General features: G+C 36.0%; 1 long non-coding RNA gene across 1 annotated transcript; it reads left to right on the top strand.

The window, feature by feature from the left end:
* The first annotated feature begins 789 nt into the window (after positions 1–789).
* On the top strand, positions 790–4,121 carry LOC145952265 (uncharacterized). Its single transcript, XR_014429944.1, has 2 exons — positions 790–2,996; positions 3,881–4,121. It is a non-coding gene; the product is annotated as an uncharacterized LOC145952265 (long non-coding RNA).
* The last annotated feature ends 2,028 nt before the right edge of the window (positions 4,122–6,149 follow it).

Genomic DNA, 6,149 nt, shown 5'->3' with positions numbered 1-6,149 from the left:
TTTGTATAATTTTTATTAGAGAAATATGTAATTTTATGATATTTTGTTATAATAAGTATTTAGAGAAAAATATGTTTTTTTATTATAATTGTTTATATATTTTATTTTAATTATAATTGTATCAGAAGAAATAAATTTATTTTATACATTATATATTTGTTAATTATTAATTATTATATTTTGTTATAATTATTTGGGTTGGAAGAAATATATTTATTTGATATATTATTTATTTATAAGTTTTATTATTTGAGGGAAAAATAATAAAGGGTTAAGTGTGAGTTAAATTTTTAAAAAGGATTATAACAATTCTTTTATTTTTAAGCTTCTCATTTTCTATTGTTCTAAAGAATGAGAAGGAGAACTGTAACACCCCATTTTTCTTATTTCAATTTTATTTTATTTTTGAGGGTATTTTGGTAAATTTTATAAAGGTATAGAGGTGATTTAGTAGCTTGGAACGGACTGTTCCGGAATTGGAATGGGCTGTTCCAAACTACCAAAATGTATGTGATTTAGAAGCTGGGAACGGGCTGTTATGGAATTGGAACGGGTCGTTCCAGACTACCAGATTGTATGTTAGTTCGTAGGCCAGAACGGGCTGTTCTCAAGTTGGAACGGGCCGTTCTGGACTATTAAAAAATGCTTTATACTTTAAGTGGGAACGGGCTTAGAACGGGCTACGGCAGTTGTGAGTAATAAATGCAACCAGAACAGGTCGTTCTGGTTTGGGAACGGGCCGTTCTGGGTGTGATTTTTGCCCATGATTTTGGGGTCCAGAACGGGCCGTTCCGAATTTGGAACGGGCCGTTCTGGCAAAGTCTGAGGCCAATAAATTGAGCTGTCTGCCACTCTGAAAAGGCACACCTCATTTTTTGATTTCTTTTCTTCTGTTCTCTCTTCTTTTTCCCTCTACTTTCTGTTTCAGACCGAGGGGAACCCAGCGAGGGAGACCAACCAGATCTCGTATAAATTTAGCTTCTACGTATCCAGGTACGGGGGAAAAAGGGAATTATTTATATGTAGAGTTACATGAGGGAATTGGGTAATTTTATAATTATTTATGTTTGAAGAATTATTGGCATTATTTGATTCTGTATATATTTAGGACAACAAATATATGATTTGTTTGTAAAAATGATGCTCTAGGAGAGAGAACGAAATTATAGAAAAGTGCCTGTAGGTTAGGTTTTGGAAAAATTGGATTATTTCTGTTTGAGGAATTAATTATACCATTAGATTCTGTATGTGTTGAGGATTATAAATATGCTAATAATTTGTAAGAATGATGATCTAGGAGAGAGAACGAAATTATAGAAAAGTGCTTGTAGGTTAGGTTTTGGAAAAATTGGATTATTTCTGTTTGAGGAATTAATTATACCATTAGATTCTGTATGTGTTGAGGATTATAAATATGCTAACAATTTGTAAGAATGATGATCTGGGAGAGAGAACGAAATTGTAGAAAAGTGCCTGTGAGCTAGGTTTTGGAACAATTAGGGGTTTTACTGTTTATGCTGAAATTATATTAAATTACTAATTCTATTGGTTATTATATTAATTTATGAATATTATTGTTATATTATTTGATAAAAATTGATGATTTAAAATGTGAATTGCTTGATATGTATGAAACCCATTATTTTGGACCTATTTGATGTGTGTATGAAATTGAGTTATGAGATGAGACGTTGTATGGATGTGAATATGATTATGATTGTGGTTCCTCACATCAATGACTAGGGATGGCACGACCCCTGAGTAAGTGGTGCTACAGGGAGGGCGTGACCCTAGCATGGTGTGGGATGAGTAAGACAGTTAACACCACCACTTATGTCGCTTATGGCAGCCCTAGCATAGGGTTAATTGCAAGATTTTGTATTAATTGTAATGTGATTGTGGTTCCTCACACCAAATGACTAGGGATGGCATGGCCCCTGGGTAAGTGATGCTACAGGGAGGGCGTGACCCTGGTCTGGTGTGGGTTGAGTGAGGCAATTAACCTGTATCACTTGTGTCAGATGTGGCGAGGTCTTGGCATAGTGTTAATTGAGAGATTGACATGAATTATGGATGTGGAAATAATTGTAAGATTTGTGTGTGTAACACCCTAGTTTTCAAAATGGTTATTATTACTATTATTATTATTATTATGTGGTATTTGGTCATAAATTGGTGGTTATATTTTACTTCAATTGTAGATAATTTACACTCCATTTATGATTAATTGTAGGCTTTAGAAATATATGTATATTGTTGGGCTTAATTAGATAGTTGTAAACTTTCTTTTCAATAAAATCGTTTTCGCTGGGCTGACTGGCAAACCTCGGTGTTTAGGGCATAACTTGGGCTGTGATGGTCCAAATGATGCAAAATTGGTGTCAATGGAAATCTAAGAGAAAAACGCACAACTTTTACAGAAATAGCCATTTGCAAAATCGGTCGTTTAGGAGGTCAAAATTGGAATTTGATTGATACAATTGTTTCTCGCTGGACTGATTGGCAAGCCTCGGTTTGTGGGGTATAACTTGGTCGGTGGTTGTTCAAATGATACAAACTTGGTGGCTATGGAAAGATAAGAGAAAATCCTACAACTTTCATGAAGGAAATATTTTCAGATTCGGCTGTCTATAAGGTCCAAATCAGTAGCTAAAGTCGGTGAGGAAAAGAACATGGCACCCTCCATTAATTCACACCAACTCCATTAATTCATCCCACCAACTTTAATAATTCATCTCACTAATTCATTCCACTTAGTTTTGTCTAAGATTTTTTCATTATTTTCCATTTTTTTAATGTGTCTTGAAGGCTATAAATAGCCCTTCACTTCTCCATTGCAAACCATCCCTCAATTCTCATTCTCTCTTCTCTTATACTCTCTTCTTCTCCTCTTCTTCTCTTTGAAGACCTAGAGGAATCCATAGGAGGTGGTTCTATCCTAGTAGAAGGAGCCTAGAGGAGGAAGCTCTTCTTTAGTTTCAGTGCCTGTTATCCAGGTAAGGGGGGGAGTGAGAAATCTCGCTCTGGGTGTGGGATTGTATGCTGGGTAGTGGGATTGGCCCCCAATCCTGTGTTTGTTGTATGTTATATTGTTTGTATGTTCTAATTGCTTGGTTAATATGTGTGTATGAATAGAAATTTTGTTGAGATTATGATTGTGAAAGTTATGAATATGATATGATAATGTGAATGTGATGTTTCTAATGATATGATGTGATGATGAAATATGATGTGAAATGACCATGAGATATGATTGACCATGAGATAGATAATGTGATAATGTGACAATGAGATATGAAATGTGATAAAGAGAAATGACCATGGAAAGTGATCAAGTGATATGAGAATGCATAGAGTCTTGTTTGACATGCATCATTTGCATAAAGTGATAAGGGTACGATATGGAATACGCCGCCAGAGAAGGCCCCCTAGTGTAAAAGCTGTGGGGATCAGTCCTTGGGGATGGCTCGGTTTGGAAGTCCCAGTCTCGCCCATTGTGTGCATGGGATGTATCTTGCGCGGCTTAGCTATCCCGACGAGACTCTGGTAGTATGTCCTTCTAGTGAGAGTGCGCAGAGGTTGTGTCCCGGCATGTACTCCTAGACTACTCTTTGTGTATTGCTAGCGGCAATATACTACGTGATAAGTGACTGGCGCCACATGCATGATAAAATGTAGTCCGTGTCCATACATGTGTCTTCTGATGTTATATGACAAATGGATATGCCTTGAATGAGTAAGATGTGATATTGTTAATCTATGTTATATATGTTTTGTTTGTGTTTGGCTATCTAGTATATATATTCCTACACTGTGAGCCGAGTGAGATGTTTTCTCACTCCCTTTTTCTTTGTGTTGTTTTTCTTTAACCGTTATACAGGTGATTATCAGCATGAGGCTGAGGATGTTGGTGGTGAAGCTTAGGCTTCTTTATGGGTTATGCTCTGATAGGACATGTGACATCGGGGTATAGATAAGATTAGATTAGGTTGTTAATGTTATTTTAAATTACTTTGAAAACTTTGAGATTTATTTCTTTGTAATTTCCGCTGATTATGTTTGTTAAAAATGTGATACTCTGTAAACATGTTTGATTATTAAAGTTATATTATTTAAATTTATTGATTTATGATATGCGGGGTAGAGGGTGTCACAGTGTGGATGGTGATGGATTGATGTAATTGAGATGTGAAAATGATGCATGATTGATAGAGTTATGATATATGGAAATGCTTGTAAATATTTCATTATGTAATGAGATTACATTGTTGTGTATGTGCTTTACATATGGATGTTTTCTTTTCTCACCGTACAAATTGTGGATGTTTTAGGTGAGGAAGATCCTGCTTCGAGTGACATCTAGTATGCCAACAGTTGAATTGTGGGGATGCTCTGATATTGTGACATCGGGGCAGAGGATTTTTTTTAGAACATATGTTTTTATTTGGAATTGGAATTGTAAATGTTATTTTTGAAAACAATTTATAAACTCTTGCGTTTCATTTTTATTATTGTGGTTATTGAAGGATAATTTTGAAGATTCTCATGTGAACCCTTTTACCGAAATTGAAAAATTTATTTGTAAGTTTTCATTATTACAATATATGTGTTGGGGTAGTAAGGGTGTCACAAGAACTAGAACTCGTAAGAAAATACCTGAAGATCTACATCCTTCATCAAGCATTGGTCGAGGTAAATGAGAGCGAATAATTTTGCTCTAAGCGTGGGATGAATGTTAGATATTGATCCCCAATCAATTCTTTCTTGTTTGTATTGTATGAAGAAGATTTTTTCAATTGATTTCATTATGTATTATTTTTATATTTCATATGATTCTTTATTTTTCTATTTGATATGGTCTAGTTGCGTATATCCCTAATTTCGTGATTAAATATATAATTGTGAAATTTGGATTGCTTGTGAATTCCTGTAAAAATCCTAAATAGTTATTGGGTAAGTAGTAGGATGTAATTAAAATGTGAAATTGATGTTGTATTTGTGTTTTCTCTCACGTGCTTGTCCTTTTTTTTTTGTGTTTCTTTACACTGTTGATTAGGGATGGCAATGGGGCGGGGCGGGTACGGGTTTTATGATACCCATCCCCGTCCTCGTAACTCAAACTCATACCCGTCCCCGTCCCCATACCCGTCGGGTATGTAAATTTTGTCCCATCCCCGTCTCTGTCGGGTATCGGGTATACCCGTACCCGTACTCGTACCTGTAAAAAAATTAATTTAAAAAAAAATAATTTATCAAAAATAAAAGTTTGCATTCAACTTCAAACTATCAAATGTAGGAGACGTTCAAAAACAACCCATGAATTCATACCGTAAAGGTTGGAGCCTCATCACCAGCAAAGATAAATCCACCATCAATGGATCTGATATCATAGACGGAAATGCAAAGGCCCAAGTTTGCTATAACCTGACATGATTACACAAACCCAAAATGAAGCCAAAAAAACATTAAGTCAATTACGTAACAATGGTTAGTGATCCATTAAACACGGCACACACACATGAGCTTTGTGCAGGTGAACGAACTCATCCCAAAAAATTATATAACCAAACAAAAGGGGAAACACCATACCGTGAGCCTTCAATATACAAAGAATCTTGCTTCGGGTGACACTCTTCACCTCAGCAATTCCATGAGAGTCTCGAAGAATCACACTGATTTGAGATGGAGTGGTGCGTGCGGGCTGGTGCGGCACTGCGGGCTATGGCTGCGGGGCTTGAGAGTAGAGTCTCAACTCATCACTTTTAACCCTAGCTAAAAGAAATAAATTCCCAAATGTTTATGACCAGGGGCAACAGAGTCGCAAGACTCTTATGTCTTAACTTTATAAATGTTAAAAAATTTTAAAATGAAATTGGGTATGGGTATGAAACCGAGGACGGGGATGGAGACGGGGACGGGGACGGGGCGGGTAAGTATATACCCGTCCCCGTCCCCGTCCCCGGTTTAATATTTCGGGTTTTACCCATACCCGTACCTGTACCCGGTCAAACCAAGTATTCCTCGTCAAAGTCGGAACGGGTTCAGGTATTACCCACGGGTACTGATTTATTTGTCATCCCTACTGTTGATTAGTTATTTATTTTTTTTATGGAAAAGATACTTTGAATTCATTAAAAAAATGAAAATTT

The sequence above is a fragment of the Cajanus cajan genome, chromosome 10, assembly GCF_000230855.2.
Source record: "Cajanus cajan strain Asha chromosome 10, NIPB_CcT2T_4, whole genome shotgun sequence".
Taxonomy (NCBI): Eukaryota; Viridiplantae; Streptophyta; class Magnoliopsida; order Fabales; family Fabaceae; genus Cajanus; species Cajanus cajan.
The sequence above is the reverse complement of the archived record's forward strand: the minus strand, read 5'-3'. Positions and strand labels throughout refer to the sequence as shown.